Source organism: Bacillus rossius, assembly GCF_032445375.1.
Source record: "Bacillus rossius redtenbacheri isolate Brsri chromosome 4 unlocalized genomic scaffold, Brsri_v3 Brsri_v3_scf4_2, whole genome shotgun sequence".
Lineage (NCBI taxonomy): Eukaryota > Metazoa > Arthropoda > Insecta > Phasmatodea > Bacillidae > Bacillus > Bacillus rossius.
Window position 1 is genome coordinate 35,224,725 of NW_026962011.1, and position 23,436 is coordinate 35,248,160.

Sequence of the window (23,436 nt, forward strand, 5' to 3'; positions counted from 1 at the left end):
AGTGATGCAAGAGAACATCAGAAAATTACTCTTAGATGCTGAATTGTATTCTTATCGAGAATATGCAAACTATTTTGAGAATGCCGTTAATTTTTAAACCGACCAGAAAAATTTGGTTTTAAAATTTTGCAATTTTATGTCATCGTAGATGGTTTGATTTACATATTGAAGAAGATGGACTTTTGTACACTTCGTCACAAATTTCAAGTTAAAAGTGAAGTGAATTTATTTTTAATAAACAATAATATGGATCCTGAACCACAACCTGATGTTTTAAAACAAAATTGTTTAAATTTTTTCGAAGAACAATATTAATCGTTCAAGTTCAGCCGATTATTACAGTACCTATATCGAATGAGCGTTCAATTTGGATATAGCGCGCGAGCCCTCACAAAGCCACGCTTTTTGCTAGCAATTTAAAAAAAAAGTTGATGAGTTAACAGTGTCAAAACTTGGTAATAATGAACACTAGACAGGCAGTTGCGATATTTGATCGATACATCGAAAAACCACACACGGCGTGGGGTTCGAGGAATCGCAAATGGGGTTTGTGGCACGAGCTAGCATCAGGGCACGCGGGGCCGGAGATGAAAACTGAAATGGGGGGAGCTTCCCGTCGTAATAGCTAATTATACGAGCGAGCCCCCCCCCCCCCCTCCTAAACTCTCAAGGGGAGGAATGTAGGTGTATTTCTGGCGCTGACTGCAGCTCTGTCTTGTTACCTCTCCATCAGCGCCTGCATGGACCAGCACCCTCCCTCCCCCTTCCCCTGCTCCAGATCCTAGAGACCTCTGTCGGGTAGTTACGGCATCGTTAGCCAGCAATTAGCGAGGTTCTGAAGCCCGCTGTGAACCTAGTGTAACTACCGACTAGACATCCCTCCCCCACCCCCCGTCAACGACTAACCTGGGACTTCTGTTATCAATGAGACTGTGACGACGCCTCCATCCCGCCACAGGGCCGATTAAATATTATCGTCTAGTTAAACAAAGTGAATGTCCCCACCTGTTCCGCACTGCACTGGGATCTTTACCAAGCAGGGGTGTACACGGAGTGAGTCTGGATTCCACCGAATAACTTCGGCTGCAGGTTAATCACGACAAAATATGCCGCAAACCTCTATACGAATTTTGGTCTAAAGGACTTCCCAAGGGTGTATACATCTTTGAAGCAGGATCCGAACAACATTTTTGTTGTTGTAAATAATAGAGAAAATATTTATGGTTAAACATTGAATGTCTGGATGATGTTTAATTGAATAAAGTTCTACAACCACCACAAATTTTTCTCACTTTCGCAAAACTATTCATTGAAATAATTGGGAGTAACACATTTATTAGTACATACACTTACGAATCGTAATACTACCCACAATTATTTCAATGGAATAATGTTGTGACAGCGACAAAAATTTCTGCCAAATAAGGCAATGGCTTCTCTTGTAAACGGTCGCTAGCGAGAGCATTCCTTACTGACAGTCTGATGAGCCGTCAGAGTTTTTTCGCGAACAATACATGGCCCAATCGCCCCCAATGGGTGGGTTACCGCAAGAAGCAACGTAGAAAGGCATAGCTTTTGAGAAGCATTTTAGTGTGTCTTGCGCATTGGGGTGTTGGAGAAATTGGCTGTATTACAAATTGTTAATAGTACACTAACGCCCCGCATTATTCTAAGACTTAAATACGGTCGGCTTACAAACCTACTAGCCCTTAATACGCTAATGTTAGCATTGCGTCATCGTTTACAGGAAAATATGTGCTAGCTGAACAGTATTAGCACCAATTAAAGCAATAACTAAAGTGATTTTCACACCAAATGCGTTTTATGTTGTGAAATATTTATTTTTTGCGTTTAACTTCCAAAAATCACACAAAGACTTTTTTTTAATGTTTCCTCTTAATGGGTATTTGAGTCATCTGGAAATTCGGTTCAACGAGGCAGCACACGCATGTACGTACTCGGCTGAATTTTTGCCCGGTGAGCAGGTTGTAAAATAGCGGAGGCTGCTGAAATTGAGTGAGTTATTCGCGTTTACGCGCAGACTGACAACTTGCTAGCTATTCATGACGCGGCGCTGACAAATAGGAACCTGCCTCGTGACGCCACTGTAGCTGTCGGCTCGGCTGACGTGATATCAACTCCCCGAGATGAATGAGGCGTGGCGCTACGGAAGAAAGAAAAACAAAAAATCATCGGCTGGCAGCGAACCGAACCAACCTTCGTAGCAAGTGTCACAGACCCCGAATTCGCCTCAGCAGAGTAGTTGTTTACATAAACCGATAAGCGGGATTTATTAAATAAAATATATAGTCTTTTAAATAATATATTACTGCAATACTAAATCAAATAGGCATTAATCATTGCCTAATACGGAAAAAAGTCAGTTTAATTCCAATAGACTAGTTGTAACCATAACCAAAAGAACTTGATTTTTCGCTACCGAAAATAAGCCTTTCTCTGGCCAAAGAAAGTTAGTTTTAGGCAAAATCTTTCTATCTTAAGAATTCCAGCCTTGAAATCACAAGCACATATATATATATATATATATATATATATATGTGTGTGTGTAACTTTTAATATGTCTTATAAGTAAGGAATTTCCAGGGTTGGGCTATATTTCCGGTTGATGGTAAAATAAGGCAGATTAAATATTTTTATTGGAAACAAGATTCTCTATATCTGTAAACGCTTTCAATACCTCACTTACTTATGAAGCGAAGCGGCGCAGTGGTAAGACGCTAGACGTGCATTCCGGAGAGCTCTGGTTCGAAACCATCCTGGCTTGGGTTTCCCATGGCTTCCCGAAACCAAAACCAAGCAACAGCCAATAACTTCCCCAACAGCCCTGTTCTGTACGTTTGTGTTGAGGCGGGATGATAAGTTGCGACGCTTGCTGGTGCTTCTAGAGCGGTGTCGCCTCTGGACCGGCGCGCAGCCTTGCCTTACGGCAACTATGAGTTTTGAGCGGTAACCATGACATTATATGGCGGAGAAACTAAGATAAATATGTAACGCAAGTCTCTCAAGTGCTCTCAAGTATCTTTACCGGGTGGTTCATGCCTAAATATTATTCTGAAAAACACGCGTTTTTAGTCCTTTCCCACCCTCCTAAAAATACAGATTGAAAACTAACTCCCAAAACAGAACTACTCATCCAAACTTAGCCCATATTGTTAAACACATTTCGTAAACACACACCACTCTGATATCTTGAGCAGTTTTCAAATCGCGTTGTTTTTTTTTCTTTCCCTGAACTGAAGCCATGCACACGGCACGTGAGCGGGGACCTCAAACCCAAAAATAATTTTTTAAAAAAATTTATTAATACGTAGTGTAAAAAAAATGGACGTGTCGTACAAAAAAACACGACGAAGACAAATGAACGCGTACACAAAAGGAAAATCACCCGGACGCTTCACTGCCGTGGCAACGCGGGGAGGCAAATCGTTTCCAATGAATGCCCGATCGTGGATCACCAACCACCGGGTGCAGTGTTGCCAGGTTCTCTCACTATCTCCCCCCCCCTCTTCCCGACAAGATAGGGTGTCACGACTATAACCCCCCACCCCCTTGCCGAGGTCCGAACCATTTGCCGATTGTCTTGAAGCCGCGGCGGAAACTACAGCCCGACTGAACACAGCGCTGGACATCAATAATTCAACCATTTACTCGCGTGCTCACAAACGCACCGTAATGAATCCACTCACGCAGCTAAATTATTAAAATGTTACTACTAATTAGCTTTTTCCGCACAGTCTCCTGAAGAAAAAAAAACGTTTTCTGTACCTTTTCTATTAACGGATTATTCAGGAGGGATGGTTGGTTCTCTTTTAGGAATAGTATGTGGTATTTTGATTCGAGGCAGCTTATAGCACATAATGTGACTTTAAATTTTAACACTTTCCTTTTTAATGATTAGCCGTTAAAATAATCACGACCTGCAGTTATCTCCAATTACTTAAAAAGAAATCAGTAACGAGAATATTCAAGTGTTTTTTTTTCTTATTTAAAAACTCAACAAACAATTCACAACAAATAAACTAGAAATAAGTCGATGAACTTTGCTAGCGTGTTTTACTATATTATCTTTGAAAATGTTTCGTTTTCCTTTATGATTAATCTATTGAACAAATAAATATTTTTACATACTATATCGAATTTACGACATACAACAGTCATAATATTATTAAAATGTCCCTATTGTCTCTTGGAACGTATTTTTTTTTTCTCGTTCATTTTTCTGTGTTACAAAATTGAAAAAATAGGCCAACAAATTATTACAATAGTCATAAGACCACAATTGCCATAATATTTGAAAAGACGTGTAACCAACATTGCAAACGCACATTAAACTTTCACTCTGCAGCTGCGTGCTTAGAAAACAGCTCTAAGTACGAGCCGGTGCAAGACAATGGAGCACTTCGTTAACTGAACACAAGAGACCCCGTATTTGCACGTAGCGTCGCTGCCATGGGCTGGGACAGGGAAGGGGGGCGAGGAAGGGAAGAAAGGAAATACATGACTGTTTCGTTTCAAATAATCACGGCACAGATGCCAGAGAGACTAGCCCCCAGCCATCTTGCACTTTCAAATATTGAGTTAAAGTTTGCAGTCGACCTACCAAATTCAATTTCTTGTACGGCTATACAGTGCACGTAACATAGCACTGAACAATTTTCAAAGAGTAATGTGACCATTCTGACACTTGATGAACCCTGCGTAAAATAACCTCACCGGTGAAAACTCGTAAATAAATATCAAACTAAAACCTTGTTAAAAATACGTACGTAGTTAGATATTACTCTTGCCTCGCTATGCCAACGATTAGAATAAATAATTCCAGATTCAAACTACAGCATTGATATTAATAAATTAAGGATAGTGGTTATGATTCTTTCCTGTAGTTCGTGTAAGGTTAGATTTTCCGTCTCGCGCGCCCCGGGCTGCGGGTTCGAGTCTCAGTGGGGGTATGCTTTTAGAGCAAGTTCGCACACGTGTGCTTGCTCGATGTTCGTGTTTGTCTTTGGAACTGGAACGGGCCAGTCGCAGTGAACATTTTTGAAGTTACACTTATTTAGGAGCGTTATGAAAAAATATTTATGAGAATGAATTTTTACAATAAGCGCAGCATGCAACAAAAATTGACAGGATGAAAAAAAACTACATACAAATAAAAAAAAATTATTGTTTTCATGAGGGTATGTTCATGAATGTACCATTTATTAACATTATAAAATACAAATTATTAGGTTTCATTAAAAAAAAAATTAAAATAATCATTATAAAATTTATTATTATTCGTTAATAAAGTTTCATCTCGATAGTTTTACTAAATTAATTTATTAATTTTATACACATGTTTATATAAATAATGAATACTGAGTATTTATTTAATTTTTAATTTGATGAATTAATACTTTACCAACCGTATCTAAAACATCACTCTAGTCCTTATATTATTTATTCTATTAATTAATTGTTTTTTACTATCCAAGTAAATACAACTTCTAACGCGCGTACGCAAGTACACGCACCCCCCCCCCCCCCTTTAATAACTTGTGTGTCGCCCCTAATAGGCGGGGCTGGTGCGAAACGGAGAGAGCTGCCCTATCCGAACAAAAGAACCCGGGAGAATAGCACGCGGTAGCGAGGGGGAACATGAATTACGAGTTTCATTCCCCTTTACGCTACTTTGTTGTGCAGCCTAGGCACTCCCTGGATGTTAATCCAAAAGATGTAGAGAGAGAGAACCCGCTTAGGAAAAGCTCATCGAAAAATATTAGATTTAATGCATGCACCGTCATTAGCAAGCATTTACTGTAGTCAAAAGAAAGACTATGCTTTTTGTAGCTGAACGCTAGGTTTTCCTGTGAGTAAAAGGGGGAAAAGTGATGGTATTAAATGGCTCGACAGTAAAAATACCTCACAATGAGTTGCCAAAAATCTCCTTAAAAAATTAAGTAAAACCGGGTAATGTATACAGATTTGGCAAACGACTATACAATGTTAAACAAAGCTTCCAACAATGATTCTAAATGGGAACCAAATAACATGGATGGCGTATTACGTTACGTCAAACAGGGCCTGCGTTATACAACTGTTATTTTACTAGCGTTATGTTACGCTGTACAACTACAGTGGATATTAACGCCGATACATTTTATTAAATAAAATTAAAACTGTGTTCAATGTGTTGGTTTCCCAAATTTAATGAAAGCCGACTTACTGCGTTCGTATGTGTTGTATTTGTTGTGTTGTCAGAATCGCTGATGATTTTTCACATTTGGGTTCGCATGTACGTAGCTGCATTGTCGGTGAATTGTCCAGTTTATCTGTTTAGTACCATGTTGGATTCCTCTGCCTGTCGCTGTACTGTCCAATGCTGTTGTTTGTCCGTGTGTACTGTTTTCGATGCAACTGTCTCGTCGTTGTCAGCCTTACTGTGTCCGTCTGTGATGTGATGTACTGTTCTGTCTGATTCCTTCCACGGGATTCTCCAATTGTGCTGTCTAGACATTTAATATTTGACACTTGCTTATTTTTTTACTTGTTTTCTGTGTGTTTGTGTGTTTCATAATACTCTGTCCGTTTTCTATATGAAATACAGTGCAAACAAGCAATGGCTTATGTACAAAATAATGTTTTAAAATATTTTCTTGTGCAGGTGTGATTTTACATTTTTGCCCATTATTAAGCTAAATTTATAATACAACAACCGTTAATACCTTGTAAATAGTTTTACCAATTTAATTAGTAGTTTTAAGACATTTAAAGGCTAATTATTATTTCAATCCTAGCTGAGTACCCTTTGTCATAAAACATTCAGATATGTCACTAAAAAGTAAATAAAAATTAGGTTTCTCGAGACCCTGAAAACCAAATTTTTTGAAATTTATAAAAGTCATCCTAAAGTAAAGACCTTTCTGTTAAGTCACCATACATTTTATTTAAAACTATCACGTGATCACCATAACATTTCGTGATAGACTTGAAATACAAATCGATATTAAAGGATATTTATATCATTAAACAAAACTTATTGAGTTGTAAAAATAACAATTATAGACTATCAAATGTAAATTCATCATAAATTTAATTTAAATAATGGGCAAAAACACACAGTTATAGAAGCTAAATGATTAAGGAAACTACCCCTTTAATGTCGAGTTAAGATAAAAATATTTGCGGAACATAAAATTTTTATCATATAAATAAGCCTATGTAGGTGTAGTTACGACATTCAAATCATTAACATATTTGTCCAATATATGTACAGAAAAAAATTAAGCTTTTTGATTCTACTACACGTTAGCCATTATCACGCAATAGTAATATAGCACCAGCAGTTTCGACTAATATTTTTTGTAACGGATTAGGACGCATTTTATGACCTTACTAAACTTACTAAACCGGAAATAATTGAAACAATAAACATTTGCGATAAACCGACATCGATTATGAAAACTCAATGAGAGTAAAACAGACAATCACTGCAATATCAGTGGAAGAGAAACAAGTTTAATCAGATTCGTAAGTACATTTGTGACAGTGTTGCCAGCGCCAGTACAATTCATCGGAAAATGAAAACTCGGCGCGGCACACCAAACCTGCAATAAAGAGGAATTGTGGCGCTTTACCCCTGGGAGGTATGCACCCCATTAGCCACAGCTGTCGCGCGGGCTTCGTCTCCCCGATCGAAGGGGTCGTCGCTCCCGCACGGCAACAGGGCTAAAAAAAAACTCCCGACAAACTTATAGTTGAATGACAACAATGTCGAGGGCAGAGTAGTGGGAGGTGTGTGTGTGTGTGTTTGTTTGGGGGGGGGGGGGTTGTGAGGGGTGCAGGCGGGCGCTTGGGAGTACTCGAGTCCTGACACGAGACCTCCGAATGACATCACGTTCGATGTAACTGCACAGGAAGGATAAAAAGGGGGGGGGGGGGGAGATAGGGGATAGAACCTTTGAACTGTCCGCCCTCAAGAGCATTGCCACTCCCTTGCGTAGTCAAAAGTGAGCCTGCGTGCACGCGTCGCTGCCATTCCAACAATATGACTCAGACAGCGATCTTAAACCCGCCATCTGCAATATTGAATGTCGAGCACATAACTGCGTCACTCCATTCATAACTGGCACGCCCTGCGTCAACTACTTGAATCGCATTGCTTTTCAAGAACACTAATAAGTTGGTGAACGTTTTTTAAATATATAAAATACATAAAAGCAAGACTGTTTCGACCACAACAAAGAATTTAAGAAAAAATATTAATATGTATGTTTGGTATCAGACGTTCAATTTACTCACCCTCTTCTTTTGAGGCCGGCACTTTTAAAGCGGAACTTTCTCGGTTTCTTCGTTACTACCGGAAGCGTGACAGCTCATCCCGCGCCGCGTCGCGGAAGAATAATTATCTAAAAAATAATACGCACCTTAAAAAAATTTAAAAAATAATCCCGCACTGAACGCGAACCCGGCCTGCGAGCTAGGTTAGGTGCGGCCGGCACGCCGGATATGCCTCCCCGCGGGCTGCCGTCATGTCAGCGGGCGACGATCGCTGCCATGCCCGCAACTACGGAGTGGCTGGCGAGTAAAAACCGCTCCGGCATCGCGGGAGCGAAGTACGAGAAGGGGGGAAAAAATAATCAATATTGAAGTAGTTCGCCGGGCGGCCGCAGAGGCGCGCCACCGTACGGCCCGGCGCGAGCGCGCGGCCATTCCGCCGCCAGAGCTACCAAAAGAAAACGGAGAGAAGAATTTTCAACGTTCCTATCTTCAACCCATCATTTATCCTCTAAAATTTATCCACCTCCCTTGAAAAAAAAAATAATAATTCACGAAGAAGGTATACGGGGGCAAACGTAATAACTGAAGAAGGGGCGTGGCAATACTATCCGCGCAGTTTCCAAGCGGTTCAACAAACTCCCGCCAGAGAGCAGCACGATGCAAGCCAACATCAGCGCTATCTGTGATTCCCTCCGCTTGACAAGGTTGCTCTCCCCGCCCTTTTTTCGCGAGACCTGGTGAAGAAGTGACTCACGAACCAATCAATACGAGCGCCTACACCAAACATAAAGACATATTTTCAACTGCAAAAATACAAAGTCCAAAGATTGGACCAGCTGAGCTTCAAAAAGTATGTTTATCATTCATCACTTGTTTTTACCTGAAAATATAAGTAATGTACAACAATATTGAAATGACGTTAAAAAAAACCAACTTTCCTCGGAAATGTTCCAAATAGCTCTGACATTATATTTAAGCATTACACACACACACACACACACACACACACACACACACACACACACACACACACATATATATATATGTGTGTGTGTGTATACATATATATATATATAACTAATGCATATGTGTATGAATACGATTTCTATTAAAAATTATGACTTCATTAATTCATTAATTCTTACTTTTAAAAATCTACACTTGCAAAACCTGTTTTAAACTTTATTTTAAAAACCACTTGTATGTTTTTTGGTTAACACTTTTTGTACCATCTTTAGGAGAAGTTCAAATTGAAAAGAGCTACAATCGAAGCGTCTCAATTAGAATACTATTTTGTCCCACAAAAATGCGAATTGCCATAATCATACTAACTGGTACAATGGTGTTACTTAAATGCAAACCTCCGATAGTTTAAATGTTTGTATTTAATTTACTTGCATGCAAAATTAAGTTAATTATTAACTTCTAACACGCGTACATCAATACACGCACCCATTTTTTATCACGTTGAACGCCAAAAGCGTTCTTCAGCTATAAGGGATAATAACTGTAGCGTGTGCAAAAAATATTAGTTGCATTTTTAAAGCAGTGGCGGTTTCTGTTCATGCATTGCGTCGCAAGATTACGCACACAATGCACCCTACAAAAAATTTGGTACTTTTACAAGAATAGTTCTTGCAAACCCTGTTGCCAACGATATCACTTGTAAAATTGCAAGGCAAGGATTTTTACTATATGCAATTTTACAAAGCTATTCCTTGTAGTTTTGCAAGTGATATCGTTGGCAACAGCGTTTCCAAGGATTTTCTTTGTAATAAATTACAAAAAAAAAATACAGTGTGACTCCGAAACTATTTGTTCGACTATTAAGAATTCAAGTTCAGATACGTGACGTGCTGTCACGTACTAAAGAATATTCATCACTAAAATATAACGATGAAACATCCTTCCGTCAACTAGCAAAGATGGCACGATTGTGTTAGTTCAATTAAACACGGTTTATGGTAATGAAGGAATATTAATGATAAGAAGACTAATGACCACATCATAGACAGCGATAAATGTGAGTGCAGTGAATCACGGAGGTTAGGGAAGCACAGGAATGAGTGATTGCCTTCGTCCTACTCAGAGGAACTTTGAGAATAATTTTCCACTGGGGCGCGCAATGCCTTAGGGAACTATTGTCGTCGATAGATTGGAACGAGATGGTCCTTATCAGACAGCAGGCACTTTACCAAATCTAACCGGAACTATGAGTTGGCAGTCCTGCATAGCGTACGTGCCAATGAATACGACTCGTCCATTATCAATGATAGACTGGTGGCCTTAAAATATGCCTGTGCTTACTACCGTGTATTTTAATTAACATTTTTTTTTAAGTAGAGGAATCAAATTAATACTTATCTAGAAGATTTTTTTTAGGTCACTATCAGAAGTTAAGTATTATAATTGAATGTTAAGCCAAGGAATTAAGTTATTGCAGCAGTAGTTATGGCTTCTTGTTATTCCATGCTATTTAAAATATTATCAAACAGATTAGGAAAATTATAACAGCACATAAACTTACTTAAATATTTACACACACGTTATTGCGTATTATGTTTTTTTTTTTTAATTATCTTTGCAGCGTGAACTAAGAGTGAGCACTTGACGGAAACAAAACTGCCAAACGCATATGACACGCAAAAAAAAGTTTGTAACAAATCCGAGAGAGAGAGAGAGACAGAGAGAGAGAGAGAGAGAGAGAGAGTCGTCGTGAACCACGAACTCGGAGGTTGGCAAACCTGCTGAAGTGCCGGCCGCCCTGAGCGTCAGCTGCGCGCATACAAAAAAGAAGGTCGGGGGCGAAACTGAGTGAACAATGGTCGTGTTTTTTTTTATCCCAAGGCAAGTATACACGGTGTGGAGAACGCAGAATGGAGCGTTGGGCGGTAGTTACGAGTAGGGGGGGGGGAGGGTTGGGATAAAAGGACCAAGAGACACGCAACGTCCTTCTCTTATCTGCATCATTACCAGGCTGGACACTTCAAACTGCCTAACGAGAAGGGACACACACACACACACACACACACACACACACACACCTACACACACACCATTCTTGTCGGACCAACCAGGGGAGAACGAAAAAGCAAACAAAACTGGCAACGCTGTGTCGCGCAAAAGAAAACACGGTTGTCTCCAGATCGATGTTCAAAATTAGACTGTAAAGCGTCTTAGATCAGTTTGTTATTATTTTACCACCTGCGTCGCAGGCCTATGAGATCAGCTTAGCCACTGAATGCCACGAAGCGCGGTCAAATTTTCAAGTTAAAAAAATATATCACGAAAAATTTGAATAGTAATTAATGCGTGACGAAATATAGCTTCTAAATTTTTCCGTCAAAGTAAGAAACCCACGACCACGTCTAACTTATTATTTTACTTCGCCAGTTTTAAGAAATTCAAATAAAAAAATAAATTTTTTAAAACATGCAATGAATTTATTACTGTTTAAAATAAAATAAAACCTTAAATGCGTTAAACTATAAAATAAAATGACTAAGACAAGAAATTGCTAAAAAAAAAAAAAAAACAATGGTCACAATTAATTTCAAGTTTCATGACCAATTTATATGTGTCGCTTGTAATTAAGTTCGGTTTGCGTTGGTCATGAGTCAATTCCCGCTTGCGCTGTTCGGCTGATTCCCTCAAACATAAAAAAAAAAAAATTCAAAGCAAGTCATAAGGACTGCCGAAGTGAAAACTTTAAACTATAAACAAACAGTTGTTATTTTTCGATAACGAAATTAATTGTTTCATCTTAAATTAAAACTTGTAAAACAAAGTAACTATTATTATTATTCATAATAGAATTAAGAAAATACAAATATAATTTGAAATAAGAAATACTAACTATGTAAAATATAATTGTGTAACATAAGAAAATATTTTTTGATAAAAATCAGAGACTTATTTTTACGAAAAAATATTATCGTACAGCAAATTTGTTTTATCACGTTAGTAAAATAACTCCTAAATTACTATAAAATACGCATTGCATAGTAATTGTAGGTATTAAAAAAATTATAATGTTCTTAATTTTTAGGTTATATTGCTACAAAGACTACGTTTTCTTCGTTATTCAAACTATATATCTATATGAGAATATTAATATATTTTATACTCACTTTTTATTGCACACTAAAAGTATACTTAAGATTTGAAAGCGCAATAAGTTATACTAATATGAACAGATATAGTGTTGTGGTTAAAACGTTACGTGAACATGTCGATGACGTCTTACACGAATTTACTCCCTATCATAACCTAAACATATTTCGTAAATGCATCGGCCGGGTATTACACATTCTCTTCTGATATCTTTGCTTAAGACCGCAATCAATGTAAACCAAATAATTGTTAAAATAATTATTATTACGTACCAATAATCACAATTAAATTAATGACAATTATAACGTATTAATTGAATATACTAAACACAGCGACACAACAGCGAGGAGCAGCTGACTGTATCTTTCTCGCTCGGGTACACTCGGCGGTCCCGAGTTCACCCGATCTAGACTTTCACGTCAGAGCGTGACGGATCAGCCTAACTTACTACCTGCGAAAAAAAAAAATGTGTGTGCGGTGCGCCAAAAGAAGTTTTCACTTCAAAAACCTCTTGGAATCGTTCTGTACACGAATGGTTTGACTGAAACCGCGGCAATCCAACTTTTCTGTTGACTAATGCAGTGAGGTCAGTACCAACCGACATAATGTGAACAGTCTGGAACACGTAGAGGAATGCGGCCGGGTGCAGAGCCACGCTGTGCGGGAAGCCTAAGATGCACATAAAGTTCTGCCATTCCCGATTACATCCGAACAATTCACCTTCGGCCAACCTCGGGTTTATTTATATATATTTATATTTCTCTGTTTATTTTAATGTAGCCATACTAACCTAACTAACAGTCCATAGTGTTTTAAAAAGTGTTTTAATGTAGCTAACCTAACCGACAACTTTTAATATTTGAAATCATTTTTCCTGCGCAAAAATAAAACAAATCCCAAAGTTGGCCGAAGGTTAATTGTTCGGGTGTAATCGGGAATGGCAGAACTTTATGTGCATCTTAGGTCTCCCACGCTGTGCAGTCTGGCAACACTGCGGCGACCTGCAAGCCTCGCAGGTGCTCCACTCACGGGCGGCACGTCTGCGCCGACTCCCGGTCGCAGGACAGCCAACTGCGCGCCACGCATTTCGGAAGTGTGACGACGGGAAGAAAACTTCCCACGCTCTTTAGTCCCCTTTCCCTTTTCCCTTCCCCATCACCGACCCCACAAAAAAAAACACGGCGGTCGTGTTCCACACCTGTACATCCCAAATGACTTTAATCACGAGCTCAGCTTCACAGCTCGGTGGTTCGCAGACCGTTATAATCTCACGAGTTACCGCTATGTGCGTGCAGTCACGTGCTACATAAGCCCTTACTGCTATCTTCCCTAACATCTTGTCCGAAACTATACGATGTATATGACAGCACAAATGTTTATATTATCCATACTTTAAGTATGTACGTTGGATAGGAAACATCTTTATCATTTTATATTTTCAAAGTGGATTCATATAGTAAAAAAAAAACGCGTTGTCAGTTTCACAATGGAGGTTCAACGAAATTTTTTTTTTATATATCACAATTCGTGTTATAAAATTACGGCAGTATGAAATTGATATTTTTTTTATACATTGTACGGCTTTGTAAGTGTCTAATTTCAGCCGGGCCGAGTGCCTGCAGTGTAATGTCTTGAACCCTTCACGCACGACTGCGATATGCGACTGTATAGTTAGTAGAGGTGGGTCGAAAAGTATTAACCTGATACTTTGGCACTGATACGCGTAGTATCAGTTCAGAATTCGCCTGGAACAACACCACGGCCAATGTGCGCAGAACCCGATCGCAGATGACGGTCACTTGGGCGGAGCTTGTGAAAGGGGAGGGAGCAGGAACGACGAATAAGGGATAAAGAAGGGAAATAATGTAGGGGAGGAAGCGCAGGGGAAGGCGTTTAAGGAGAGGCGCAAAGCGAAATGGTTACGAGTCGTTTGGTTATTGTCCCACATCAAAGTACGCTCAGTGCGCAGTGCGTGCACAGTCTCGTTCAATAATAAAACTAATGAAATTTTAGCATTAAAAAGTACATTAAACCAAGATATAATATTTATATTTGTGCACCTAACAGCTATGAAAATGCAAATAAATTCTCAGTTGACACTAATAACAGATGTAATCAACATATTGACTTTTTTCCCCGAAAACAATTAGTAACTAGTGTTTTCATACATTAAAAGATTACGATTTTATCAAAAATTAAAAATAAAAAAAACAGATACGTACATTAGTGAGCATACTATATCAATGTTTACGTTTCAAATGTTTCTTCAGATTAGTCGATGATGATTTATAACTCAGTTTTTGTTTACACAAATTACAATTAGCAAACTCATTATTTTCCGTAAAAAATTCCACACAAATGAAGTCTTTTTCCTGCACTTATCCATTCCTTATTTCACTATAAAGATACTAACTACAAAGCATGACAGCCCGCAACAATGTACATGGTGGTAATTAATACACGGCTAGGACGAACTGCAGTGAATGTTGAACCGATTGATACTGGCTGTATCAGGCAAGCATTAGAGTAAAAGAGGTAGAGAATTACCGGGCGTGATAAATAATGTATCAGAGACACCGATACCTTTTTACGCTGGTGATGACGGCACGGAGGATGTGTACCCTGTAACGAGAATGCTGATACCTTGTCGCTTCCTGGGACCGCTAATGCTCTGATACAAAAGTATCAGATACTTGTAACTAGGTACATTACTGTATCAGTTTCAGGTTGGAACAGAACCGAAAATTGCTGTAACAACCCACCTCTAATAGTTAGCAAACACTCTCACGGCGCAGAACGCAACCCGCTAGCACTAACGTCTTGCGAGTTGCAGCCACGCCCGCCGCAGGCGCACAAAAATAATCAACGTGCATACTCTTTAATCAGCATGTGTATTGTAGAAAGAACTTCCAGCATTACCTCGTGTCACAAAAACTTATAGAAAATTTTTAAAGACAGAATTATTTTTAACGCCATAAAAATTTTAAAAAGTGTCTAATAAAAAATTGAATGCACGACGTCAAATAAACCTTGCGCCTTGTCATGTGGGATACTGTTACTATTACAAATTCTTTATTCCTATACCTCATGCTCTTTTGGTAAAATGGCTATGAGAGTGGGAAACAAAACATTTAATTTGTTTACAAGATATTTAACTTACTTGCCAGAATGAATATTTAACATTCGAGCTAAATGGCATTCTCAAACGACCGCTTATCGAATTTGCCATTTTTCAATCGAAGATGTTTCAATGCTTTTAAACAACCACTGTATATAAGCCCAAACATGCATACATATTCTTAAAAAGTGCCAGAACTAATATTTTTCCAGGACACAATGCGCGGAATTATTACATCGTAATTAGAACTATCGTAATACGCATATTTAAATTTGCATATTCTTTATCATCTGATTCAGTGAAAATTTGGTTTCGCAATAAAAAAAATATGTTGACTGAACTACACCGATCCATTTACCAGTATTTTTATCCATATGAATATAAATGATACCCATAGTAAAAAATAATTAGCAGTAACATGATACAAATCCAGGCAGTATAAAACACTGAATTTTCAAACATGTATCGTAAACTTAAAAAAAAAAGTTTCTAGAAACTTAGAGCATAGTCATCCAATGGAGTAAATAGTAAAGCAGATATCTTAGTAAAAGTAAAGTAAATAAAGTAAAGCAGATAATATTTTTCTCTACATCCATGTGATTTCATTATATTTCTTATAAATAGTACTTAATAGTTACAAACAATGTTTAAGTCAGTTTTAAATAAAATAAGAAAAATGCGAAAATGTATTTATTTCAAACAAACATAATTAAAACAAATTAAATTTTTCAGATTACTGTTAGTAATAAATAATGTATATCAAAAATTATCTATTGAAGAATGCAGTAGCTTACGAATGATTATGAAGATCACATTGCGATAAAAATATAACTATTTTTATAAATTCGATATTTTCACTTGGATTCGTTTATTTACATTACTCGTAAACTATTTTCGAGAAAAATTTGATTTTGGTAGTTAATGTAATATATGGTTTTTCATTATCTATGAATCACCCAGGCAAGAATTTCAGACCTTGAGCCAGAACAACCATTTTTAATACCACAGATTTTACTATAGGCACTTTTATGATTACTTTTACCAGATGTCTCACTTGATGTCTTAACGATATCAAAATTCTCCGAGAAGCCCAAAGGAGAGGAAAAAAAATTCAATGCGAGAATGTGAGAACGAAGCCAATATTGTTCCCAATTTTCCGTGAACGATCCACGAAGATGAATGTGGTCGTCCCAGTTTCCATCGCAGAAAGGAAAATTCACGAATGAATTCAATATGGGGGACATCCATCCGAATAACAGCCGTGGTATAAATTCAGTTGACAACTCGCTGGTGATGGGTGTAGCAGGAGAGGGCTTAGCTGGACGGAAATAGGGGGGGGGGGGGGAGGAGGGAGTAGGCTATTGGAGCCACAAGAACGCAATGTGTTATACGGCCGACGTTAATTAAAAAAAAATACACGAGAGAGAGAGAGAGAGAGAGAGAGAGAGAGAGAGGCTGGAATGTGCGCCATCGCTAATCGTAGTGGTTCTTCGGCCTATGCGCCACGATTCTCCTCGTCCCCTTTCCTCGCTCCTTCGTCCACTTTCCTCACACCTTCGCCACTCCACGTGACCTCCCTCCCATCCTTCCCGAAATAATGAGAAGAAAACAGTGCAGGCGGTATGTCACTGTGCGACAAGCCACGTGTGACCTACTGTTACTTCTGCAGGTCCGTATGTCAGCGTGTTAAGACAATAGTACCGTGAGTTTTCTTTTAGTACGTGTTCAAATTTTATTTTTTTTAAATTTTTTTTAAAATACTCCTCCCTAAAAACAAAGCCTGTATTTGCCACTACAAACCAATCTCCTCCCCTCCCCCCTAAAAAAAATATCCACCACTCGCTACCTATCACGTCATATGGGCTTCAGGGATTGAAAGACGATTTATATCATACAAAACCCCTGGATATTACTTTAATACTAATACTCTAATTTTTCGAAAGGAAAAAATTCCAACAAGATTATAGATCGATTAAATTGTTATGCGCGTTTTTAACCTCACCATCACAGTAGAAGTTATCGGCTGTTTACTAAGTTCCATAACGATAAAAATGCAGCCGAAACGTACTTTATACCTACGAAGATTTCCGTACTTACAAAAAATTCGCATATGCTGCTGAAAAATAGAAAAATCACATTTTTATTTTATAATTTTATTTAAAACAATATTTTCAAACGTATTAATGCAATATAAAGAAAATATTATACATACAATATTTTGACGTGACGTCTAATAAATCGATGAACGCCGGCTACACGCACGAAAAAGTGTCCCCTTACGCACATTATCCCGATACGATGTGTCCCGTTACGCTCATTGTACGCTTACGCCGCATCTATCTCTCTTCCACTCGATTGGAACAACCATCGATTTGACTTTTTCGAGGCACATTAAACTTGAAACACTCCCATTCGTTTCCTACTTTTCCTATCATCGTCCTATCCTTAACAGAATAACACAGATTGGAAGAAGTTAAATAGCAAACATGTATAAAAGTTATAGTTATAACAATCTCTTTGTTAAAGTAATAAACATATTTGAATTAATGAGTGAAAATAAAAGTAAATTTATCAATTAAATTGTAGATTTTATTTCACTCCTTCTTTGTATCCATACAAAATAGTGATAATTCAATAACAATGATTCAATTTTATTCATAAAAGTATGCAATCATATCATCAATGTTTTGTTATGACGTTGTCACGTTAAACTATCGTCCGCAAACCGACTTTACAGACAACCAATTTTTTAAGTGACGGATAGCCAGAGTGTATTTTTGTTTCCTTCGAGAGACAACAGCCAACCCTGGCGTCTGAAGGCCTGCCTGGTCTGTCTCGTCCGTCAGACGCACTCGCTGTTTACTACGAGTTCCGCTCGCATTACCCGCGCCATTTAGCTCGAGCACTTCCGATCACGCGGAAAATTCGTTTACCAGCGTGGACGCATGCAACGGAGGTTGTAGTAGTATCGCTGATAATTCCCCGTCTCCCGGCCGTTTAAATGCAAAGGGCGGTGTCCGGCACCAACCCAAGGCGTAGAACAAACTGTGCGCCATCAATGCCGCCGAATTCCAAGAGCAACATAAAAAATGTAACTACTTCCAATGACTCTCCGGAGTCAAAATTCGTTTTTCAAACGCCGCGGAGGGGAACAATTTAGCTCTATCTTTCTCTCTTCCTCTGTCCCCTCTCTTTCCTAACACCCCCCCCCCCCCTTCCTAATCATACCATAACCAAAACTCCAGCATGAACCAAGCCGATATCACGACAAAAGAAAATTTCAGAACAATTTCTCATGATGATAAACTGTGTGTCAGTAATGCACACATACATAATTGACGTCGATACAAATGCTGTTGGCTCACTGAACTGGGATAATAAGACGCATATTGGCCCGCGAAACGAGCATTCGAATTAGGAGAGCCACCCCCTACCCTCCCCCAACACCCCCTCCGGGACGTGTCTCGAGACAGCCGGCGGGGTTTCCGCGGGGTGCTCTCACCACAACCTGGCAATGCACTCCGCCACCTAGTGTCGCCTTCAGGCACCACGCCTGTGACAAAAGAATAGGTGGCTTCTTATTTGTTAATGGATCCGCCTGGTCAGTGTATTTTTGTGTTACTGTCGCGCTCGCTGGTGCTTCTAGCGCGGTGTCGCCTCTGAACCGGCGCGCAGTCTCCTCGTCTTGCACAGGGAAACTGCCACATGTGAGTGGTTACCATGACATTATATGGCGGAGAAATGAAGGTGAAGATGTGATGCAAGGCCCTTGAGTGTTTTCTAGAATCTGCGCCGGATGTTTCGTGCCGGAAATAATCATTCTGGAAACACGCGCTTTGGCCATTTTCACTTTTATAAAAATTACAATTTAGAAACGAAATACGGAAAAGCACTGCGCATCCGCCCCCAGGGTGATCTTAGATGATTTCCATAATCAGACCCCACTCGGATATCTTGAGCAGATTTCAATCAGCGTGGTTTCTACTGGAGCTCTGCGCACCGTGTGTGTGCCCGGGCAGGCGGGGACACAAGCCAATCCCCGTAGCGCATTGTACGATTGCACGAGCATGAGCACTGGTAGAGCACTGGTACGAAGAGTTTAGAGTTCGAATACAAGGTGCATGTGTGGTCCTTTTGATTGCAAGATTCGGTATTAAGTTTAGTTTCTATAATGCCTGCCTTGAGACCTGGATTCAGTGCCAATAAGATCGTCAGTGGCGTTTATGCACGTACCGGACAAATGGGGAAAAAAAGGAGAAGTGTGACAACGTCCAACTATTTAAAAAAACACATAACTTTTAATTAGAGAACGTCGTGTTAGGGTTCGTTACACCCTGCCCACCCAACTGTACGTGCGTCAGTCAACGAGGCCGGCGTAGACACATTGTAGCTACTGAAGCTACAATTAATTCTACGAGCGTTGTCCTAACTTGCTAACTGAGCTATTGTATTAACAACTAGTTTGAGCACACAAGCGAAAGGTCGGTATACCCCCGAAACTTCGATTTCCACATAGTTTTTGTGCATAATTCAAATAAATAGTACGTAGGCCTGCTACTTTTTTTTTAAATTCGAAACCTAAAAACTACAACAATCTTTTTGTTAACTCGAAAACAAAAAAAAAAAATATTAAAACTCGCTAACAATAAGCTACAAGCACGCTTCTCGTAGACAAATAAGTGAAAAATATAGTAAAAGAATCTCTGAAAATAATGTTTATTCTGTAAGGACGGGCCCGCATGCTAAGCGAAGTTGGAAAGAGTGCACGTGTACAACCCAGTCCAGCCCGCGACAGCCGGTCGAAACAGCGAGGTGCCTCGCCAGGGAGAAGGGAGGAGGATCGAGGCCGGACCAGAGGTGGCCAGGAGGTGGCCAAGAGGTGGCCGAGAGGTGGCCATTAGCTCGCCGGGCGAACACGCGCCTGCCCGCCCGAGCTAAGTAACGAGCCTTGTTGCGGCGCCTCGCGTAATGAAGAAGGGGAGCGAACCCAAGGGGCGGACAGTGTCCGTGGGGCAGTCTTCCCACCCCCGCTGGCATCTCCCACCCCCGCTGGCATCTCCCACCCTCGCCGGCATCTCCCACCCTCGCCGGCATCACAATCGCTGATATCACTACGACCCCACGACGGAACTGACATCTTACACGATGTCACCTCGTTATCCCACAAGAAAGAAAGCGCCCCTTTACTTCCAAACTGCAGTCGAAAACATCGTTCGTAACCCCTTGAGCAATCAAAAATTAAATAGTTTTTAAAGACCCATTTACATCATCGCCTTCATCACTATCAAGAGGTAGAAAACTATTTGCAATATCACAAAGGTACCTCAAGGAAAATAACAATGTTAAATAGTTACTGCACAAATAAAAATGTTGTCTGTTAGTTCAATTCTTACAGGTAAGCCCCTATTCTCCAGAATTATCTCTGGAACACATCTAACCCAAGCAGTATATCTGAATTTTATACCACTAATGTTACTATTATCACTGATTATATTTACTTTAAAAGTTCAAAGTAAGAAAAAAAAAACATTTTTTTAGTTTAAATGTGAGATACAAAATATGGGAAAAAATTAATTTTTTTTGTACATAAAATATAATCACGTGGCCCGAAATTCGCCAATTGTACTGGGCACGCACAAAGCGTTGTTTGCAGCCAAGTCGGAAACCGAGGAACATTAAAATTACCTACATTTATCCATTACTTGCAAGCTATCAGTATTTATTAAGAAATCTTTAATAATGATTTCTGGTGAAAATTAAGGAGTTGGGCGGGCCCGTGTTCAATTTGAGACAAAATTAAGGATATTTAAGGATACTAAGGATGCGTACGAACCCTGTACAAGTGGGACGCTCCACGTGATCCGGCCTGATGATGGACGGAGCTGGACGGGAGTGCGCATCCCAGAGACTCGGGGGGACTTGGGGCTCTGGGGCGGACAAGTGCGGGGGGAAGCCACTTCAAGGGCGGGCTGAGGCCCCACGCCTTAAGCCGGGTGAACAATTGAAAGAAAAAAAAATTGGTTGTCTGTAAAGTCGGTTTACGGACGATAGTTTAACGTGACAACGTCATAACAAAACATTGATGAAGTGATTGCATACTTTTATGAATAAAATTGAATCATTTTTATTGAATTATCACTATTTTGTATGGATACAAAGGAGTGAAATGAAATCTACAATTTAATTGATAAATTTACTTTTATTTGCACTCATTAATTCAAATATGTTTATTACTTTAACGAAGAGATTATTTTAACTATAACTTTTATACGTTTGCTATTTAACTTCTTCCAATTTGTGTTATTCTGTTAAGGATAGGACGATAGGAAAAGTAGGAAACGAATGGGAGTGTTTCAAGTTTAATGTGCCTCGAAAAAGTCAAATCGATGGTTGTTCCAATCGAGTGGAAGAGAAATAGATGCGGCGCAAGCGTAACGTGACAATGTGCGTAACGGGACAAAGCGTAACGTGACAATGTGCGTAACGGGACAATGAGTCATCCTTTTTCGTGCGTGCAGCCGGCGCTTATCGATTTATTAGACGTTATCACGTCAAAAAAAAAAAAACAGAAACAGTAACTGTAGGTCGTGCGCACAAGATCTCACGGCCGTGTTTTTTGAACTACTGATACACAATAGCGTACAGGACGGTCGTTTGCATAGGAGGGAAATAAATAATATATATTTTCCGTTACGGACGCTTGGCGCGACAACCAATGAGAGTAGAGTTAGGAAGCCATTTTGGGCAGGATTAGAGAACTGTTTATATTTATCAATCACATTTTGGGAAGTAACTGTCGAGATATCACAATGCTCAACTGTAATTACTGCTTTAAAATTACATAATACTAGAAATTAGAAGCCACTAGCAAAAATTATAAATAAAAATGCGTCGTGGTTAGAATGGTTGGACACAAAATTTATATAACCCTTATTTATATGTTGGAAAACTGTGACAGTTATTCACTAACACTACCAACATATGTCGGAAGTATAATTTCACTGGCTGAAATTTGAAAACGGTAAGATTACAATTGCGAACCGACTTCGCACAGGTCGTGTGCGTGACCTGCTGTGCCCTCGCTTTATTTGTGAACCCAGCGCTAGGGGCGCTGCCTGGGAGCCAGCCACCGTACTAACCGCCCCGGAGCCGCTCAGTCTAGCCCTGGCGGCTGGCTCCTGACACTCCCTCTCCCGGGCTGCGGGGAAGGAGTAGGGGAGGGGGTAGTACCTTCACACTACCCCCTCCCAAACCATCCCGTCCCGTCTTCCCCTCCTTTAGGAGAATCACTCCCGCCGCCCACAAATTCTTATTCAAATTCGCAGGAGAAGCGGAGCTCGCGCGAAAAGGCGGTGAAAAAGGATTGATAAAAGGGAGGGGAGGTTAAATTAACTTCCAAGGGGAGGGAGGAATGGAGTGAGGATGAGAAGAAAATGAAACAGCTTGATAAACAGCTGACGCTTAACGGCGCGTTGCACAGGAGAACAACGCGATTACGCATAACTCAAGTTTCCATTTACCAGCCGGCGTTCTGACGGGCAACAGTTAGTTGGCCTCGGATATCCATCCGCCGCGGCGGACCTCATTCCGTCGGCGGAGGAAAACTTGCGGGAGATGTCCGCTCCGAGATCGCCCTCCGCTCACAGGCGCGGGCTACTTTCTGGCGCGCGACCATGCCAGCTGGCAGTAGACCACGCACACTGCTCTTTTGACGACACTATCTGTAAGAACCGCGCGTCATAGCGGACAAAATGATTGCGTTTTTTGAAATCATAAAATCTCATCGCACTCTGTTGTTGTTGTTGGTGAATTATAATTATTTTTAACAGCTGTTGCACTTGCGCCATGTGAAATTAACATTCATCTCATAACTTTTAAAAACCGCCTGAACCATCACTTCTACAACATTAATGTAAGTATGCCAG

At 39.8% G+C, this 23,436-nt stretch overlaps 1 protein-coding gene across 24 annotated transcripts in view; it reads right to left on the reverse strand.

Moving 5' to 3' along the window:
- The window catches only part of LOC134542024 (coiled-coil domain-containing protein AGAP005037), a 713,248-nt gene that overhangs the window by 244,267 nt on the left and 445,545 nt on the right, over positions 1 to 23,436 (reverse strand). The window contains exon 1 of one of the 24 annotated variants that reach the window (XM_063385871.1): positions 8,302 to 8,604. The exons of the other annotated variants lie outside the window; for them this stretch is intronic. The gene's annotated coding sequence lies outside the window, so the exon portion shown is untranslated. Of the gene's footprint in view, positions 1 to 8,301; positions 8,605 to 23,436 lie in introns of those variants that run through there. 24 annotated transcript variants of the gene reach the window in all.